General features: G+C 46.0%; 1 pseudogene; it reads right to left on the reverse strand.

Annotated features, from left to right (window-relative positions):
• Positions 1–7,926: 7,926 nt before the first annotated feature.
• Positions 7,927–21,729, reverse strand: LOC136633580 (zinc finger protein 501-like; annotated as a pseudogene).
• Between the last annotated feature and the right edge of the window lie 241 nt (positions 21,730–21,970).

The following is a 21,970-nucleotide window of genomic DNA, read 5'->3' on the forward strand; positions in this document are numbered from 1 at the left end:
CTTCTTCTTTTGATTATTTTTCCTAAACGTCAAAACGGGAAGGTGAAATCATCTTTATTTTATAAGGATTGTCCATAAAGGTCAGTCATACATATCATAAAAGTCATATCAATAGGGTTGTGGCAATTGGGATCTCCTTCGATCTTCAGTTATCTATAAATTGAGAAACTGATCCCATGAATGAAACTAGTTTTTGTCGAGAACTAAAGATTTAATTACTAAAGCTTAAAGGGGTGTTCTTATCAAAGCCAAACATGGGCATGATGGGAACACTGCTCTGTACGAGTGGCTGGGAGAATGAAAACATTAATACAGATGTCATTGCTTTAGACAGGAAGATGTGTAGCCATTTTTATGCTCTCACAAATGATCCAATTAATGAGTTTTTTTGCAAGAGAACGAGCATTTGCCCGAGGCAGGGTTTAAATGCCTATAAAAGTACAATATACTGCAATACTAAAGTATTGGAGCATATTATAGTCACAAGTTCAAGTCCCATGTGTGAACTAATAAAAAAAAGCGAAAATAAGATTAACTATTAAAATAAGAATTTTTAAAAATAAACACTCCTTTTCCAGTTATCATGAACATCTAAACAAAAAACCATACATATTTGGCATGTTTTTAATCCTGCTCAGTGAACACAGTCAGAAAAAAACACAACGCCATTTAAAAAAAAAAACATTTTATAAAAAGTGATCAAAAAGTATTATGTGCTCCACACAATCACACAGATGCATTGAAGGAAAAAAGAAAGCGTTATGGTGACTGTAAGGCCTTAGTCAGTCGGGCGTTTTTTCTCAGCGCTGAGCCAATCAGGGGGCAGGTCTGACTCACACCCCCTTCACACCCACTGCAGGCCGACCGCGCGGAACTCCGGCTGCCGGGAGCAGGTAAGTATATATATATATTTTATTTTAACACTTTTCTGGATGAATTGCAGGGAAGGGCTTATATATTTAAGCCCTTCCCGACAATTCATCCCACACTCGCCCGCAGCGCATTGCTTTCAATGGAGCGGGCTGTATTGCCGACTCCATTGAATGCAATGCGCTGGACAGCTCCGGCCCGTTTCTAATGAAACGCGGCTAGGAGCACATTTTCGGGCGATTTTCGGGCACCGGTCACGCGATTTGCGGATGCGCATCCGTCATGCGATCCGCAAATCGCGCGAAAAAACGCCCGTCTGACTAAGGCCTTAGTGTGAATCGAGTTCTGGAGCCAATCTTTATCCATACAATGTGGGTGATTTCTAACAGCTGACACCCGCTGGCAACAGTTGCGATCAGCGCTCGCACTGATCGTGGCTTTTAACCCTTTAAATGCTGCCGTTAATTCTAGTGGCATTTAATTGCCTTGATCGGAGTTCAGGAGTCTCAAATAGCCCTTCCCCTGCGATGAGATTGCGGAGTGTCGTTCAGTTGCCAAGGAAACTTAGGCTCCCAGGACTACAAGTATATATTGCCTATGAATCCATGCCTGTGGTGTGACTTGATAGACTGCTAGCCAGATTGCAGTATAATGTAATAATACTATAACAATATACTGCAGGAGTGATCAAAAGACCGCAAGTTCAAGTCCCCTGTGGGAGCTAAAAAAAAAAAGAAATGTAAATCTCTGTTTACAAAAGTTTTATTCTTGAAAAAAACAAGAGTAATAAAAAATGTAAAAAACCTTTTCACACATTTGTAATAAAAAAAAAAATAATATTGCTACATCCGTAAAACTCCATTATATCAAAGTAATGCATTATTTGTCCAGCATGGTGAACCTCATTAGAAAAAAAATATGCAACATCAGATCTACGCTTTTTTGTTCACCCCATCTCCAAGAAAAAAAATTAATATAAATCATATCTAAGCCAAAATGGTTCCAATAGAAACTGCAGGATGTTCTTTAAAAAACAAGCCCCCACTCAATAATGTTGACAGAAAAAAAAGTTATAGTTGTCAGAAGATATTTAATTACTTGAAAAGAAAAAAAATATATGTATTAAAAGAAGTACAGCAAAAGAAATACAGAAAAATCATATTTTAAACTCACCCATTAGTTCTACATTAAATAAAGTTATTAGTTGTAATTTTTATGATTTGACACTGGGAAACGGTTTCAGGGATCCTCCTATTCTTCACTAGTGACCCTCAAAAGGAACTTTGTGTGATAAGGACTTGCGATCCCTATCACACAGCTGCAGGCCAGGTCCGAATTTCAGCAAGTTTGTTCTGTAGGACTCATTGGCTTTCCCCCCTCCCTTTGGCAGGTTCAAAAGTACGTCTTATAGAGCAAAAAATACGGTATATAAAGTTTGTATCATCATAATCATACTGACCCATAGAGTAAAGTTAACATGTAATTTTTTTCTGTAATGTGTACACTGTACAAGACCCCCAATGATGGCAGAATTGCCTTTTTTCCATTTCACTCCACTTAGAATTTTTTAAGAGCTTTCCTGTACATTACATGGTAAATTAAATAGTACCATTGAAAAATTCAGCTTCTCATGTAGAAAACAAGCCCTCATACACCATGTTAATGGGTAAATGAGTTGCGGTCTTTTGAAAGTGGTGAAAAAAAAACTGAAAAAAAGGTTATGTCCCTAAAGGGTTAGAGAGATTTTATTTTATTAAAGTAGTGCACAATGAATTTAGTATCACCATAATTGTACTGATCCACAAAATAAAGTTAATGTGTCATTTTTGTCACAGTGTGTACACCGTAAATATAAGACCTCCCAAAAATGATGCAATTATTTGCTTTTTTTACAAGTCCCCCACATAGAAATTAAGTTTTTCAGAAGATTATATGGTACCATTGGAAAATAAAACTCATCCCACAAATAAACAAGCCCTCATAAGTTTAATAAAAATGGAAATAAAAAAGTTACTTTTTGTAAATGGGGAGTAATTAATAAAAAAAGGAAACAAAAAGAAAAATGACTGTCTCAAAAAGGGCTAATATCTATCTCTTACTTTAAGAGTTTATCAATCTAACTAATATTTATCAATTTTCTTCTCACATCTTTTTACCTAAAACTATCTAGATATCTCTAGAACTATTCAAATCTGAAATATCCCACAGCTATGATATATAATAAAGGAAAAACTCCACGTTCCTTACCTGTTCTCCCAGCTGTAGTATGTTTGAATTTCTGATGATATGTCCATACAGCATACTGCACATTAGTTTTTGAAGAGGCAGTTTATGCTGTTTGCCTAAATTCATAGTCCCTTTATAACAGAACTTTCAGTTTGGAAGCATTCCCTTGGTGATTATTTCAACTTTCTGGTCTGAAAATAATATCCCACAAGATGAGATACATTTCCCAAATGGACCGTTATCTCATAAATAATTAGCTTCTTTCCAAGAGAAAGACATATGTTACATTAACACACAAGAAGAAAAATCTGTAGAACTTAGTTCTTTAAGTTTGTTGTTCTTTTCTTCTAACTTTCTGGTTAATGTTTCAGTCTTACAGAGGTATTTCTATCTTTACGATTTATTGCAGCTCAGTTCCATTCACTTTATTGGAGCTGAGCTGCAATATCCAATGCAACTCATTGACAGGTGCTGTGCTCTTTCTAGCAAGTATATCATGTAGCATAATACAACCCAAATTCCAAAAAACGTTAGTACACTGTGTAAAATGCAAATAAATGATAAGAAAAAAAAATGCAATTGATTTTGAAATCTCATATAACCATATTTTATTCACAACAGAACATAGGACACTTCAGAAGGTGAAAATCAGACCTTTTCCATTTCATTTAGAAATTGATGGCAACAATACATTTCAAAGAATTGAGACAGGGATAACAAAAGGCTAGAAAAGTAAGTGGTACTAATTAAAAACAGCTGGAGGGGCAACTTTCTACTAAGTTACATGATTCTGTATAAAAAAACATATGTTAGAGAGGCAGAGTCTCTCAGAAGCAAAGATGGCCAGAGGTTAACCAATCTGTGAAAAACTGCATCTAAATACCAGTGTTATGGAACAAATTCAGAAAAATGTTTCCCCTAGTAAAATTGTGAACACTGAATATCTGTCACGTCTGTCTCCTGCGATCTGTTGTACTACAGGTTCTCTGGATTTTTCCTGCTCGGGTGTGGGGGATTGTGCTGGCTGGGTATGTGTGTCTCCAGTTAGCCAATCACTTCAGGTCAGTACACATATAAGCTGTCTTCCCAGGTGTGTGTGTGTCTCCAGTCAGCCAATCACTCTAGGTTGGTACACATAAAGCTGTCTTCCCAGGTGTGAGTGTGTTCAGCTTTCTCTGTTCTCATTCTCTCTCTCTGTGCGGTGTGAGCAGGTTCTATGTGTGGTGGCTGCAAGAAGGGTTTGTGTCTTGTGTTCTTGTTTAGTTATGTCACTGGACTCCTGGTTAGTGTAGGGATTAGCAGTATTGCCGGGAGCTGTGACGTGGCCCGCTAGCTTCCATAATTTGGCCAAAATATCAACAAATATCTGGCATTTCTAGCATTATCATCTGCTGCTAGTGTTTGTGTATTGGATGCTGTATGGTCTGATTATGGCTCGGTGTGTCTTCCTATCCTGTCCATTTGTCCCTGTCCATGGTGGCATATGTATGCATCCTAGCCTGGGTGCGTAGGTTCCTAGGGGCAGCAAAGGCCCAGATCAGAAGACCACTGGGGGCGATGTCCCCGCAGGTAGGTCCTTGGTGATCTTCCTTTGTAGAAGATAGGGAGTGGTGTTAATCGGTGGTACTTTCACTTGGTTTTTCCATATCCATGGTAATGTTCATGTGAGCCCGGTGCTCACTAGCCCACACAAACGTAACATTATAACATCATCTGTAGTACACATCATCAAAAGATGCAGAGAATTTTTAAAAATTCATGTCCCCAAGGGAGAAGGCCGAAGGTCAATATTGGATGCTTGAGATCTACCCACCCTCAGGCATCACATTAAAAACAGGCACGATTTTATAGTGCAAATCACCGCATGGGCTCAGGCATACTTCCAGTAATCATTGTATTTGAATACAGTTTGCCGTGCAATTCACAAATGCAAGTTAAAGCTGTATCATGCTAAAAAGAAGCCATATATAAACATGACACAGAAACACCAGGTATCGTCTTAGGGCTGAAGCTCATTACTCCTTTTTTTACTGATAACGTACCGGAAGGGCAGAAGTGACATCAGCGGAAGTAGGGGAAAGTCTGAGCAGTACCAGAGACGCAAGAAGACCAGGAGAGTCTCTTGGGAAGAACCACTGGAAGGATATGTCCAGCGGGGGAAAGAGGAGAAGAGAACAGGTGTCGGAGTGGCAGGTGGCTGGAGTGCATCTGCCGGGAGAGAGGTCCTGGTGCTGAGCCTGCAGGTGACGTCATCGGCTGCAGAGAAGCTACTGACAAGAGCTGATAAGTATATTTTGTGTGTCAAAGAGTGTTGTCACGGAACTGGGGTCCGGGTACTGGAAGTCCCTAAAAGCTACCCGCAACAACTGTCTCTACCTACTTGCCCCCCTGGGCTAGGCCCCAGGGCGACAACTGGGCGACGGTCCCTATACTCACTAGGGAAGCGGGGCAGGGGGTCAGACTTACAAACAAATACAGAGACAAACAGACACAGAGGCATGTCAGGAAGTCCGGGTCGGCAACAGGAGAATACGCAGTACCAGGGATTAGGCGAGGTCAAAGTCAGGTCCAAAAGCAGAGGGTCACAATGGGAAATCAGATCAGAAATATGCAGGTGTAGCCTGGAGACAAACATACACTGGCAATGCAGGAAGGAAACAGGCACGTTTAAATGCTGTCAGAACTCCCGCCCCAGCAGCTGATTGGGGCAGGGAGCCTGCCAGCAGCCAGACCCAGACCTAAGTCAGCAAGTGCAGAGACCCAGACATCCAGCAACGAGTGCAGAACATGCTAATAGAATGTCATGGCAACAGGAACGGCATCGCCGCATCCCCAGCAACCCGATTACCCGGGCGCTGCCTCCTGAGCAGAGGAGCGTGCGACCGGAGCCAATGTCCGGGACCCTGGCGGCAGGGGAGGTCACCAAGGCCGGGGCTCCCCTGCGCCACACCCGATCAGCTCGGGTGATAGGATCGGTGGTGCGGGCACGGAGACCCCGAGAGCAGGCAGTCCTGACAAGTGTATGAAGAGTAAAGCATACTGAGGAGGAGTTGGCGATCTACAGGGTTGAACGCCACAGAGAGATCTAAAAGAATCAGGTTGCCACGGTCTGTGTCTGGAGAATTGAAGTGTGGGGGTTGCTGCTATGTGCAGGGGACTTTGAGAGTTTTATTATGCTGTTCAGCAGCCAGACTGGGCCAAGAGAAAGAAGAGATTGGGGCCATTAATGACTATAAGGAGTCTGTAGGATTGTCATTAGAATATCTTTCAACACCAGCCCACAACAGCTGTGATGAGCGCTCACGCTGACCGCATCTGTTAACCCTTTTTTAATGCTCTGAAGTTTGCGGATTCTGAACGGTCGCCCCGCGATGAGATTGTGGGTTGCTATGGCAGTTGGGAGCCTTTGGAAGGCTCCCAGGGCTGGCAATGCAGATTGTCTATGAAGCTATGCCTGTGGTGTGGCTTCATAGACTGCCTGACAGGTCACAATATAATTTAATATTATGGTATTAGATTATACTGCAGGAATGATCCAACAATTGCAACTTCAAGTCCCCTATGGAGATTAAAAAACAATGTAGTAATGAGTTAAAAAATGTTTTATCAATTATTTTAAAAAGTAAAAGGTATTAAACGTTTAACCCCCCCCTTTTCTATATTTGTACTAAAAAAAATCTAAATAAAAAAAAACAACTTATTTGGTATAGCCGAATTCGTAAAAGTCTGATCTATCAATGTAAAGCCTTATTCATCCTGCACGGTGAACATCATCAGAAAAAGAAAATATACAACAACAGCGCTGAACTTTTTTTTGGTCGCCCCGTCTCCAAAAATTTTTTCCAAAAATTTTTCTAATAAAAAGCAATCAAAAGGTCGTATGTACTCCAAATTGGTATCAATGAAAACTACAGATTATCCTGTAAAAAACGAGCCCTCACATAACTATGTTGACAGAAAAAAATTATGTCTGTCAGATAATAATTTTATGTTTTTCCAAAAATATTTTAAAAATAGTACTGCAAAAGTAAAACTATATAAAATGGTATAATTGAAAAATACAACTCATCTTGCAAAAAAACATAGGTTGGGTGCTTTAGGCTCTATGCATAGGTTATCCAGTGCACATGCGAAATGTAATTAAAAAGTGTGAAAGAGGTTAAAACCTTGTAAATTAAAGGGGTTGTCCCGTGCCGAAACGGTTTTTTTTTTCCCTAACAGCCCCCCCGTTCGGCGCGAGACAACCCCGATGCAGGGGTTAAACAAGAACACCGGACAGCGCTTACCTGAATCCCCGCGCTCCGGTGACTTCTTATTTACCTGCTGAAGATGGCCGCCGGGATCTTCTCCCGCGGTGGACCGCAGGGCTTCTGTGCGGTCCATTGCCAATTCCAGCCTCCTGATTGGCTGGAATCGGCACGTGACGGGGCGGAGCTACAAGGAGTCGCTCTCCGGCACGAGCGGCCCCATTCAGAAAAGAAGAAGACCCGGACTGCGCAAGCGCGTCTAATCTGGCGATTAGACGCTGCAAATTAGACGGCTCCATGGAAACGAGGACGCTAGCAACGGAGCGGGTAAGTGAATAACTTCTGATAACTTCTGTATGGCTCATAATTAATGCACAATGTACATTACAAAGTGCATTAATATGGCCATACAGAAGTGTATAGACTCACTTTGTTTCGCGGGACAACCCCTTTAAGTATTGAGAGTAGCAGAGGTTGCAATTTCCATCAAGGTCCTTCAAGAAGAGGTGTCTTGGTAGAACCCTTTGCCGTGTTTCCTCTTACTGGTGTAGTCTCCTATGTATAATGAGGCTTCAGCTTGAGCTCAGAATGGTTTTTCTCCAGTGTGGATCCTCATATATGAGGCCAAACTAGAAGTCTGGGTAAAACGCTTCTTACACTTATTGCATTTGTACGGCTTTTTTCTTCTGTGAGAGTGCATGTGCCGGAAATAGTATGACTGATCGCTCAAACGTTTATCACACTCTGTACATTGAAACGGTCTCTCTCCAGGATGAATCCTCATGTGGAAAATGACACTGGAGTTCTGACTAAAACATTTGAAACACACAGAACAAGAATATGGCTTCTCCACAGTATGAGTGTTACGGCACTCTGACCCCCGAGCGCCAGATGGGGTGCCCTGAACTTACCGCACCCCACTGTCCCTGCCTACTTGCCTCACCCTGGCTAACCCCAGGCGGACAACTGGGCGGCGGTCCCTACTCTGGCTAGGGACCTGGCGACTACCTAGATGGAACTAACTACCGGGGGACAGAGTGCCGACGAAGAAAGGCAGATGGAATGACCAAACAGGAAATACTGAGCAAGGTAAAGCTGGGAAAGGAAACTGACAAGCAAGCTAGGAAACTGACTGAGCAGAACTGCAGACAGGACTGACTAGTAGCTGACAGTACCAATAACTGGCAGTGAGCTCAGGTCACTGCCAGCCTTATAACTGTGAGACTCCGCCCATGGGCAGAGAGTGGGAGGAGCCAACCCCCCATTCACAATACAAGAGAGAGGAAGGGGTGCGGGCGGCGCCCTACGGGCAGACCCGTCCACACCGCCGCACACCGGCCGCCCCACGTCGCCGGGAGAGCCCTGACGTCACAGCTCCAGGACGCCGGAGCCGGAGCGGTGCGCGCTGACCGCGGGACCCTGCGCCGTGCTGCATGGTAACATCACCCCCCCTCTGACGGGGAACCTCAGGGCCCCCGGAAACCCTACCAGGCTTATCCGGAAAACGACGGTGAAAGCACCATACCAACACGGGAGCGTGGACCTCCCGTGCAGCCACCCAGGAATGGTCTTCAGGACCAAAACCCTTCCACGCCACCAGGTATTGCAAGGTCCCCCGTCGCAAGCGAGAATCCAGAATCTCCTGAACCTCGTACTCGACCTCGCCCCGAACCAGGGTGGGAGGCGGGAGACCGGAGGTGTGCCTCACTGAAGGGACAAAGGGTTTCAACAAGGATTTGTGGAAAACCCTATGCACTTTCCACGTGGCTGGCAGCTCAAGTTCGTAAGCGAGTGGGTTAATTACCCGCATGATGGTAAAAGGACCACAAAGCGCGGCGCAAGTTTTAAGGACGGGACCTTCAATCTTAGGTTCCTGGAAGATAAATACACCTTCTGACCCACCCTGTAAGGTTCGGAAACTGAGAGGCTTCTCCCACTGCGCAACTGAATGCGAGACCCCACTACCTCCAGATTCTTCTGTACTTCCTTCCATACCCCCTGCAGCACATTAGTGGCGACATCAGCTGCAGGACAGGCCGACGGGGTAGGAAGAGAAGTAGGGAAACGCGGATGCTAGCCATAAACGCAAAAAAACGGAGAAACCCCAGTGGAAGAACTAGTACGGTTGTTCAGCGCAAACTCAGCCAACGACAGAAACTCAACCCACCGATGAGCCTTCTCGCTTGCAAACAGCCTCAAATATTGCACCATATCCTGGTTTTTCCGCTCAGTTTGACCATTAGTCTGCGGGTGGAATGCTGACGAGAACGAAAGTGAAGTCCCAAGGTTTCTGCAGAAGGCCCGCCAAAACTGCGCCATGAACTGAACCCCGCGGTCGGAAACAATATTCTCAGGAACTCCATGGAGGCGGACAATTTCTTTAATGAAGACCTAGGCAAATTCAATCGAAGGAAGTTTTTCTAACGCCACAAAATGGGCCATCTTCGAGAAACGGTCCACCACCACCAGCACGGTGGTGAACCCTTGTGATTCTGGCAGGTCAGTAACAAAATCTACCGAAAGGTGCGACCAGGGGCGCGACGGCACAGGCAACGGTCTCAGGGGCCCCTCCGGACGCTGCCGGCGACTCTTGCCGCGCGCGCAAACAGAGCACCCCCTTACGAAGTCACGTATCTGACGAGACATGCCTGGCAACCAGTAGAGCCTGGAGCAGAGATCTAGGGTCCCTTGCAATCCCGGATGACCCGCGAACACTGACGAGTGGGACTCTTCAATTACCGTGAGACGTAATGATTCTGGCACAAACCATCTGCCCTCTGGGAGGCCTGGGGGAGCATCCTGCTGAGCCCTCTGAAGGCGGGGAATGAGACCAGAGTCCACAGCTGCAACCACAACCCCAGGTTCCAGGATATTTTCGGGAGGGAGCGACTCACATTCTGGCACCCCAAAACTCCGCGAGAGAGCATCAGCCTTTACATTCTTAGCCCCCGGAAGATATGTCACTATGAGGTTAAACCTAGAGAAAAACAGTGCCCACCTGGCCTGACGTACAGTGAGTCGCTTAGCGTTGGCAAGGTATACTAGGTTCTTATGATCAGTGTACACTGTGACGGGGTGCCGAGCGCCCTCAAGGTGGTGGCGCCACTCTTCTAAGGACCACTTGATTGCCAATAACTCTCGATTGCCCACATCGTAATTACGCTCTGCCGCACTGAACTTTCGTGAAAAGAATGCACATGGACTGTAGCCAGCCCTCCCGCTAACCAGCTGAGACAACACAGAGCCCGCCCCCACCTCAGATGCATCAACCTCCACGAAGAAGGGGCGTTGCAGGTCAGGTTGAATGAGCACTGGGGCGGCCGAGAACGCCCTTTTGAGACGATCAAATGCCTCCAGGGCCTCAGGAGACCATCTTACCAAGTCAGCCCCCTTCCTGGTAAGATCGGTGAACGGTCGAGCGATGACCGAGTAGTTTCTAATGATTGTGTGATAGAAATTCGCAAAACCTAAGAACCGTTGGAGTGCTTTCAGATTACCTGGTCGGACCCACTGGGAGATAGCTGCCACCTTATCCGACTCCATTTGCACGGATGTTGGAGAAATTACGTACCCCAGAAAGGACACTTGTTGGGTGCCAAACAGACATTTCTCCAATTTGACGAACAACTGGTACTCACGTAAGCGGGTTAGTACTAACCTCAGGTGCTGCACATGAGAGTCCCAGTCAAGAGAGTATACCAGAATGTCGTCGAGGTAGATGACTAAAAACACCCCCAGGACGTCGTGAAAGACCGCATTCATAAATCCCTGGAAAACAGCAGGGGCATTACACAGGCCAAATGGCATCACCAGACATTCAAGGTGTCCCAACGGGGTATTGAAGGCTGTCTTCCATTCATCCCCCTCGTGGATACGGATCAAATTATAAGACCCTCTTAAATCCAGTTTAGAAAACCAGTGGGCTCCCACCACCCGATTCAAGAGGTCGGGAATCAGAGGCAGAGAGCACTGGTTCTTAACTGTGATCTGGTTCAAAGCCCGATAATCTACACAAGGCCTCAATGTCCCATCCTTCTTCTCAACAAAGAAGAGACCCGCCCCAGGCGGGGAACGGGATGGTCTAATATGACGTTTGGCCAGGGACTCTGTAATATAGACCTTGAGAGCTTCGTGCTCCCGCCCGGATAAGTTAAAAATGGCTCCCTTAGGGATGGGCTTATTCGGAATAAGGTCTATCCCACAATCCCACTCTCTATGAGGAGGCAGGGTCTCGGACAGTCTTTTAGAAAACACATCCCGGAAGTCAGACAGGTATTCCGGAATGAGTGCGGTATCTACTGAGCAGAGCGGAAGGGGAGCTATGGCAGGATGGTCCCCAGTGAGTCAGTTCCCGGGTGGTCCAATTGAATTGGGGGTTGTGCAACGCCAACCACGGCATCCCTAGTACCATGTCTACCAACATTTTCTCCATCACCAGGAATGATATTTCTTCTGGGTGGAGAATCCCCACCGTGAACTGTAACCCTGGGGTCCTCCATCGTACCAGGCCCGTAGAGAGAGGGGTGGCATCAATACTGGTAAAACGAATTGGCGTCTTCAGCGCCACAAATTCTGCCATCAGGGGTCCAACGAAACACATGCTTATCAGGTTAGAGGCTGCTCCGGAATCAATAAACGCCTATAATCAATAAAATTCCGGAATCTAACCTGACAAGGTACCAGAAGCTTAGGAAGTACCTGTAGTCCTAGGCGATCCTCCCTGCAATCGCCTAGGACTTGAAGCTTTTCCGCCGGTTCAGACTGTGAGCGCTGAAGCCTCAGGGGGCAGGTTATCACCCGATGTCCAGCTTTCCCGCAGTAGAGGCAGAGATGATGCAATGAACGAATCCGGCGTCGCTCTTTGGGGTCCAGCGGGTCCACCTCCATTGGCTCGGGAACAGAGACTGGTACGGAAGTAGAGGGACCAGGACAAACGACCTCCCTGACTCTATGGGCCTGTCTATCTTGCTTCCTAGCCCTGAGCCTCCTATCTGCCTTACCGCTAGCTCCATAGCCTCCTTTAAAGACCCGGGAACGGGATGGGAAATCAACAGGTCTTTCACCGCGTCCGAGAAGCCCTGCAGAAAAACGTCTTTCAGAGCACTATCATTCCATGCAGTATCACCCGCATAGCGTCTGAAATTGGAGCAATAATCCTCCATACAAAACGACCCCTGATGCAACGCCAACAGCCGGGAAACCGCCAACCCTGCTCGGTCCGGTTCGTCGAAGATACCCCCGAGTTCCTGAAAAAATGCGTCCACGGACTGCAGGCAGGGGGAACCCTCGGGGATGGAAAAAGCCCAGGTCTGAGCAGAGCCCCGCAGCAGGGACATTATCAGCCCGACCCTCTGAGCCTTCAACCCGGAAGAACGGGGACGCATCCGAAAAAATAACCAACATACCTGTTGAAAAACAAAAAACTTGTTCCTCTCCCCAGAGAACACCTTGGGAAGAGGGCACTTGGGTTCGGGACTGGTTGAGGTGTCTGGCCCCTGCGACAACCCCCGCTGCTCCTGGGCCGCCATGCGAGCGGATAAATCCTTGACCAGGGCTTGCAGCTCGTACGCGAGGGAGCTGATCACCTTCATGGAAAAACAGTTTAAAGAGCCAGTTATTATGTTACGGCATTCTGACCCCCGAGCGCCAGATGGGGTGCCCTGAACTTACCGCACCCCACTGTCCCTGCCTACTTGCCTCACCCTGGCTAACCCCAGGCGGACAACTGGGCGGCGGTCCCTACTCTGGCTAGGGACCTGGCGACTACCTAGATGGAACTAACTACCGGGGGACAGAGTGCCGACAAGGAAAGGCAGATGGAATGACCAAACAGGAAATACTGAGCAAGGCAAAGCTGGAAAAGGAAACTGACAAGCAAGCTAGGAAACTGACTGAGCAGAACTGCAGACAGGACTGACTAGTAGCTGACAGAACCAATAACTAGCAGTGAGCTCAGGTCACTGCCAGCCTTATAACTGTGAGACTCCGCCCATGGGTGGAGAGTGGGAGGAGCCAACTCCCCCACTCACAATACAAGAGAGAGGAAAGGGTGCGGGCGGCTCCCTACGGGCGGACCCGCCCACGCCACCGCCGCACACCGCCCGCCCCACGTCGCCGGGAGAGCCCTGACGTCACAGCTCCGGGACGCCAGAGCCGAAGCTGGAGCGGCGCGCGCTGACCGCGGGACCCTGCGCCGCCCTGCATGGTAACATTGAGTCCTTAAGTGCTGCAAGAGATAGAACTTGTCATTAAAACTTTTAGCATAGTGATTACAGGCATAGGGTATGAATTCTCATGGCCCACTAGTAAAGAATTCCCACGGCTCACTAGTAAAGAATTCCCACCAAAACTTTTACCACAGACAGAGCAAATGTACAGGTGTTCTTTTGGGTTGAACTTTTTCTCAGTACTGGATGGCTTATGGGTCCAATGTACACCTCTTATGTTTTCATTGACTTGTTCCATCAGTGGTGTACTGGGTTCCATTTTATCAAACAAGTCATTCCATCAGAAATTACTCTCAGCTTTATTACTTTGTACGTCACTGATAATATGATTTTTTGAGGTTTGGTCCTCAACTGAAATAAAAGGAGGAGATCTTTAAACTGGGAATGGTAAAGAACTTGAAAAAGGGAACTTATCTTGTGGTAGGGAGATAGCAAATTATTGAAGATTTAGGATCCGGTGAAACTAATGGAGTAACTAGTTAAGTTTTTTAATAACATGGAAACTTCTATAGTGATCAATAGAAAACAACCCAAAGCGTTTAGCACGGGTAAGGTATATGGGCTACTTGGCACCAGAGACCTGCTTGTACCGCGTTTCCCCGAAAATAAGACAGTGTCTTATATTAATTTTTGTTCAAAAAGGTTTAACTATTTAAAATGTATAGCTGCCTGGATACTATTTAAATATACTTTTTTAATTAACTGTTAGCAGGGCTTAATTTTGGAGTAGGGCTTATATTTCAAGCATCCTCAAAAAGCCTTAAAAATCATTTTGCATCCTCAAAAATTCTTGAAAAACATGCTATGTCTTACTTTCAGGGAAACAGGGTACATCACACCATTCATGAAAATAATCTCCTAAAATCAAGGCAGATGGCATTGGCCATTTACAGCGGTACCACTCAAGCTTCCTACAATCTTATATTTCTATGCAAATATTGGCTTAATCCATTGTAAGATTGTTTGCCCAATTATCAGGCAGTCTAAGGGTGACTACCCACTAGCGTTTTTTTTTCTGCTGCAAATTTGCTCCTATTTTTTCTTCCAATTGTCAATGGGACTTTCTAATGTTAAAAACGCAAAGTTGCGTTGCGGAATTTTCGGAAAGGCCTGCTGAATGGGCTGCCTCTGATTGGTCACAGCCCTCACCAATCAGAGGCAGCTCTCACTCACCCATTCATGAATTCATGAATGGGTGAGTGAGTGCTGCCTCTGATTGGCTTAGCGCAAGGACCAATCAGGGGCAGCTCTCAACTATTGAATGACAGCTGAGAGCTGCTCCTGATTGGTCCCTGCGCTGAGCCAATCAGAGGCAGCACTCACTCACCCATTCATGAATTCATGAATGGGTGAGTGAGAGCTGCCTCTGATTGGTAAGGACTGTGACCAATCAGAGGCAGCCCATTCAGCAGGCGGGGATTTTAAATCCCTGCCTGCTGAATACTACACAGAGCAGTTCAGGAGAACTACCGGACGGCCGCCGCTGAACTCCGGCTGCAGAAACAAGGTGAGTATATACATATTTTTTTTATTTTTACACATTTTAGGATGATTTTCAGGGAAGGGCTTATATTTTTCAGCCCTTCCCGAAAATTCATCCCGCGCTCGCCGGCAGCCCATCGCTTTCAATGGAGTCGGCTGTATTGCCGGCTCCATTGAATTTCAATGGGTTGGACAGCGCTCCTTTGATCGGGCCCGTTTCGCCAAAAACGCTGCTAGCTGCAGATTTTTCGGCGAATCGTCGGCCCCGGTCACGCGATTTGCGGATGCACATCCGACATGCGATCCGCAAATCGCGGCAAAAAATAGTCGTCTGACCGAGGCCTAAAAGTGCAAACTGTCAAGCCTTTCTCCTAAGATCTGTGGTACTACAGATTATCTGCAGTTTTCCTGCTCAGGTGTTGGGAATTGCGCTGGTTGGGTGTGTCTGTCTCCAGCCAGCCAATCAATCCAGGTCGGTACACATATAAGCTGTCTTCCCAGGTGTGGGTGTGTCTCCAGCCAGCCAATCACTCCAGGTCAGTACACATAAAAGCTGTCTTCCCAGGTGTGGGTGTGTCTCCAGCCAACCAATCACTCCAGGGCAGTACACATATAAGCTGTCTTCCCCATGGGGTGGGTGTGTTTCCAGTCAGCCAATCACTCCAGGGCAGTACACATATAATCTGTCTTCCCGGGGATGGGTGTGTCTCCAGCCAGCCAATCACTCCAGGTTGGTACACATATAAGCTGTCTTCCCAGGTGTGGGTGTGTTCAGCTTTCTGTTCTCCTTCTCTCTCTCTGTGCAATAGCTGCAAGAAACGTTTGTGTCTTGTGTTTTTTTTTTGGTTATGTCGCTGGACTCCTGGATAGTGTAGGGACTAGCCGTATTCCCGGGAGCCGTGATGTTGCCCGCTAGCTTCCATATTTTGGCTAAAATGTTAACAAATACATGGCATTTATAGCATTTACATCTGCTACTAGTGTTTGTGTATTTGCTGCTGTATGGTGTGATCATGGCTCTGAGTGTTATCTTTTCCTGTCTAGTTGTCCCTGTTGGTGGTGGCATGTGTATGTGTCCCAACCTGGGTGCATGGCTTCCTAGAGGCAGCAAGGGCCCAGATACGAAGACCGCTGGGCCGCCCTTTATTGGGGCAATGTCCCCGCTCAGGTAGGTCATTAGTCAACTTCCTTTGTAGAAGATAGGAAGAGGTGTTCATTTGGTGGTTGTTTCACTTGGTGTTCCCTATCATTGGTAACATTCGTGTGGGCCGGTGCTCACTTGCCCACACGAACATAACACAAACAATCAGCAAAAAAAGAGCAAATGCTTGTATGTCATTGTCATAAACGTTTTTGCAGGTTGGCTGCACATCTCCCCATGTGAAAATGGTGATGTGCAGCCAACCAATGATAGCAGTAAGGGGACAAACTCCGATAGTAATGATGATCTGTCCCCATACTGCAGATAATCTGCCCATCTAGGCAAAATGAACGAGTACTGACTGGCATTTTCATTGTTGGTTAGTGCTTTTGGGTAGATCATAAATGGCAATTGCAACTAATTTTGTCAAATATGCAGCTGTCAGTGAATAGGGACACTCTTGTTTATACATGTGAGTTGTGCTTGAGACATGCGGGCAAAACCTGCTTTAGACAACCAAGCATGTCATGTCCTTTCCAATAAAAATGGGCAAAACACATTGACATATACTGGCATGTCCTATTTCTCATCCGTGAAACAGATAGAAATAGGACATGCCGTGGGTTTTTTCATGTGGAGCCGCGGTCCGTGTGTAAAAACATCCATGTGTATAGCCTTGTAGGCTATAATGGGGCGGCGTATTGTCCATGGAATTACACGGACAGCACATGCTCCAAAATGCATGGATAAATTGAAGTATCATCTTTAGGCAAAAATCACTGCATTGACTGCATGGAAATTCCCAATAGTACTGTTATTACCAGGAGACTAATTTCTCCAAGTCTGTGCCCAGATGGTATTTACTGACTATAGACTGATGTGATTCTGTCTACCCTCAAAGGAGCAATTCTGGCAATAACATTATATTTAAAGGGGTTGTCCCGCGGCAGCAAGTGGGTCTATACACTTCTGTATGGCCATATTAATGCACTTTGTAATGTACATTGTGCATTAATTATGAGCCATACAGAAGTTATTCACTTACCTGTTCCGTTGCTGGTGTCCTCGTCTCCATGGTTGCCGTCTAATTTTCGCCGTCTAATGGCCAAATTAGACGCGCTTGCGCAGTCCGGGTCTTCTGCTTTTCTCAATGGGGCTCCGTGTAGCTCCGCCCCGTCACGTGCCGATTCCAGCCAATCCGGAGGCTGGAATCGGCAATGGACCGCACAGAAGCCCTGCGGTCCACCGAGGGAGAAGATGCCGGCGGCCATCTTCACCGGGTAAGTAAGAAGTCACCGGAGCGCGGGGATTCAGGTAGGCGCTGTCCGGTGTTCTTTTTTAACCCCTGCATCGGGGTTGTCTCGCGCCGAACGGGGGGGGGGGGGGGGGGGGGTTGAAAAAAAAAAAAAAACGTTTCGGCGCGGGACAACCCCTTTAAGTATTTTCTTACTATCTTCTGAAGTAACAATGCTAAAATAATAATCCTGTAGCCATTGACTTACTCACTTTCATCTGGTCCTTCTTTTACTGTAGGTCATTTAGCAGGAGGACACGAGGGTAGAGAAATTACATGACCACAAGATCAGTATGTATTATATGTTGGTAGTCTGTTACTAAGGACCCCTTTACACGGGACGACTTATTGGGCGCAGATGCCCGACAGTCGTCCCAGCAATAATTGTACCTGTGCTTTTAGACAGGAACGAATTTCGCTCAGTGAATGGAGGTGGAGTGGATCGGGGATCATTCCAACCCACCCACCTTCATTCACAGGAAACAGGTGGTTGTTTATAGATGAACGGCTGCCTGTTTACATCGTCCTTCGATTTTAAAACCTGAAGAAACTGATTGACGAATGAGAAGCTAACAAATTCTTGTTTGTTGTTCAGTCGGGGCATGCATTTACACTGAGCAATAATTGTTCAGATTTGGCATGTGTAAAAGGGCCCTTACTGTACACACCAGCTATAGACACAAAACGGTACCATATTTTTTGACTTTTAGATTATTTTCAAAGTTGCTTTATTTTCTATATGAGATGCATTGGAGTAATACAAATAATTCTGAAAGTTTATATAGCATAGATACAGAATGGAGAGACATGTTAAAGAAATGTTGACATTTTCCTGAAATGTACACAGAAGATTAGTAACATTGTCGAACCTCTGCCGAGTTGTGAATTACTCCCTAAGGGTGCGTTCAGACGAGCGCACCAAAACACGCTTGTATTTACAACACTGCATTCCCTATGGTGTGTGCACATGTCCGTACTTTGCAGGTGCGTGCCTGCAAAGATAGGACATGCGTGCACCATAGGGAATGCACGCATTGTTTTCAATGGATCCGCGGCTGCTGCCGGCGGCTCCATTGAAAACAATGACCTGCTGGCTCCCTGCATTCCTTTTCAGGGAAGGACTATACATATAAGCCCTTCCCTGAAAAAGAAAGGTTTTAGTGTAAAAAAAAAAAAATGCTGGCATTCTCTTCAATAGAGCCGCTTCTGCTGCCGGCGGCTCCATTGAAGACAATGGTCTGTGGCACACCTGAATTGTTTTTCAGGCAAGGGCTTTACATATAAGCTCTTCCCTGGAAATCAATTAAAAGTGATTTAAAAAACAAAAAAAATAGATACTCACCTCCCTTCAGCTGCCGGGGCACAGTCGCGTGCTCTCCTGCTGTCCCCTGCACTGTGGTGCTGATCTAGTGCTCAGCCAATTACATACAACTCTTTCAGCAGGCGGGGATTTTAAATCCCCGCCTGCTGATAGATCAGCAGTTCAGCACCACAGTGCAGGGGACAGTAGGAGAACACGCAGCTGTGCCCCGGCAGCTGAAGGGAGGTGAGTACCTTTTTTAAATTTTTTTTACTATTTTAAAAGGCTTTTCAGGGAAGGGCTTATGAAGCCCTTCCCTGCAAAGCCACTGACAGCTGCCGGGGCTCAGCGGGAACTTCTGCCACTGTCCCCGGCTCTGTAGCGCTGCTGAGCTATCAGCAGCTGGGGATTTAAAATCCCCTCCTGCTGGTAGCTCTGATTGTGAATGGCTGAAGCAATTCAGCCAACCACAATCAGAGCTACCAGCAGCCGGGGAATTTAAGTCCCCGGCTGCTGATAGCTCAGAACTACAGAGCCGGGGACAGAGCTAGAAGTCGCGGCGGAGCCCCGGCAGCTGAATGGAGGTGAGAATTGTTTTTTTATTATTTTTTGCACTATTTTAAATGGCTTTTTAGGGAAGGGCTTATGAAGCCCTTCCCTGAAAAGCCATTGACAGGATGTCGGCAGCAGGATTGAGAATTGAAGAATTCCTTTTGCTGCATCTGCCACAGATGTGGCAGATGTAGCAGCAGGGAATTCTCTTAACTAGCGGGGGTGAAGGATACATCAGCCGCATGCGGCAGATGTGTTCTTCATGCCCGCGGGGGTCACAGCAGCGGCGGACAGGTACGTTTTTTTTTTATTCTTTTTTGTTTTGCACTAAAATGTTTCTTTTTCAGGGAAGGGCTTATATGTAAAACCCTTCCCTGGAAAAGAATGCAGGGGACCGGCAGAGCATTGTTTTCAATGGAGCCGCCGGCAGCAGCCGCGGCTCCATTGACAACAAGCACGCAGCTGTGTTCACGTGTGCTTTTGCTCGTACCTAGGTGTGGACGTATGTACACAACTTAGTACGCACCAAAACACGCTCGTCTGAACGCACCCTTAGTAAGACAAAAGTTGTAATAAAGAATCACTATGAAATACAATTTCTTGAGTTCTCAGGTTGTGCTAAAGCCTTTTCTAGTACATTTCTAACTTATCTAACAGATACTGGGTTTCTAAAGAGTGATAACAACTAGTTGCCGCCATTACAATGCGCATGAGATTTGCCACATAGCTGTACACAATCCCTGAATAGCATATACAGGGGGTGAACAAAAATATGGAAACACCATACGAAATGCATGGGAGTTTAACCTTTAGCACTGAATTGCCATTTTGGCTGAAAGCTTTCCCGACAAATTTGTGTTGACTTCATCTCTAGCCCTGCTCTGGGTGGTTCTGGTAGCCAGGTGATAACAGCGCTGCATGACCATGGACTGCGTTTACGCCTGTGTGACCCCGCCTAAATCTGGAGAGTGTGCAGGAAATTCCATTCTTTGAAACTTGCAGACTTCCTAAGTAGTTCTGACATAATCTAGAAGTACATTTTGGATTATAGTCTTGCTGTAATATGAACCCCTGACAACCTAGGTGTGCACCAAAGGGTATTGCATAGCATATCAAAATGCTGTGGAAGTCCTTTTTGTCCAGTGTGCCAGTCACCCTGTGCAAGTTGCCAACTCAGGATCCAGTAAAAGAGCCCCAGACCATTACGTTTCCTCTCCATGTTTGACAGTTTGTGTCACACACTCAGGAACCATCCTTTCACCTACTCGATGACGTACAAAAATCCTCCATGATGTACCAAAGATGTTAAATTTTGATTCATCAGTCCGCTGGAGGTGCTTCTTGGCCCAGGCAAGTCTTTTTTGCATTTTGCAATCCTGGCAGTGGTTTTGTGATCCTCTACCTGTCAAACCTGCAGATAGAAGTCTTTTCTTCACAGCCAAAATGGAAACTTGTTCATTTTTGCTGCATTAAGCTGTGCTTGAAGATTTTGTGCTGTGAGGTCCCGATCATGCAAACTGTTGACTCCCAAAAGTTTACCATCTGATTTTGTAGTGGCCTTTGATCTCTTCCTGTCAGTTTCCTTCAGTTTCCAAGTGACTTTTAATGGTATAGGATATTGCACAGATTGTCACCTTGGCAATTTCACTATAGGACAAACCTAAAGGTTATAATTGTCCGTCTTCTTTGGGTAATTATTAGAGATGAGCGAGTATACTCGCTAAAGGCAATTGCTCGAGTGAGCATTGCCTTTAGCGAGTAACTGCCCGCTCGAGACAGAAGGTTCGGGTGCCGGCGCGGGTGAGCGGTGAGTAGAGGCAGTCAGCAGGAGGGAGCGGGGGGGGGGGAGGGGAGAGAGGGAGAAAGAGATCTCCCCTCCGTTCCTCCCCGCTCTCCCCCACAGCTCCCTGCCCGCCGCCGGCACCCGAACCTTCAGTCTCGAGCGGGCAGGTACTCGCTAAAGGCAATGCTCGCTCAAGCAATTGCCTTTAGCGAGTATACTCGCTCATCTCTAGTAATTATTTCTTTCTTGAAATCACAGAGGTGAGGAAAAAGAAAAAAACACATATTCACTGAAGAAGCCAAAAATACAATACCTGAAGGTCTGCAAAGCAGACACTTGTAATGCAGTCTGTTACAACACTGGTTATAGAGAAACAGAGGGTTTGAAAGTAATCTACAAAGGTTGAGACACCTGTAGGAATAGCTTGCATCCAATTTCAAACCATAATTTGCTTTCTGTGCGGCAGAACAGCTGTCCTTGATGTGTTCTTTGAAAAAAGCCCTTTGGTTAAAATCATAAATTCAGACTATTGTTGCATTTCAGGTTAAAAAATAAAAATAAAAATTGTATTTTTTGTTTTTAACTTACTTTTAAATCTTTGAACCATTTCACGTTATTTGCTGGACCTTTAACTGTGTTAATATAAAAAACAACTGGAAAAATGGAGGTGTTTGAAAGCTTTAGACCGGTAGTATAGGAGACGTCATTCACATCACCCTTCAATCACAAAGAGAATGGCTGTAGACTGAAGGGCACTGTGGGCAGTAGAAAGTTTTGAACAATATCTGAATTCGGTTGAAGAAAGAATGTTTCAATTGTGTAAAGTTGCCATATCAGCTGGAGGTGGC

The sequence above is a fragment of the Eleutherodactylus coqui genome, chromosome 6 (genome assembly GCF_035609145.1).
Source record: "Eleutherodactylus coqui strain aEleCoq1 chromosome 6, aEleCoq1.hap1, whole genome shotgun sequence".
NCBI classification, from domain to species: Eukaryota; Metazoa; Chordata; class Amphibia; order Anura; family Eleutherodactylidae; genus Eleutherodactylus; species Eleutherodactylus coqui.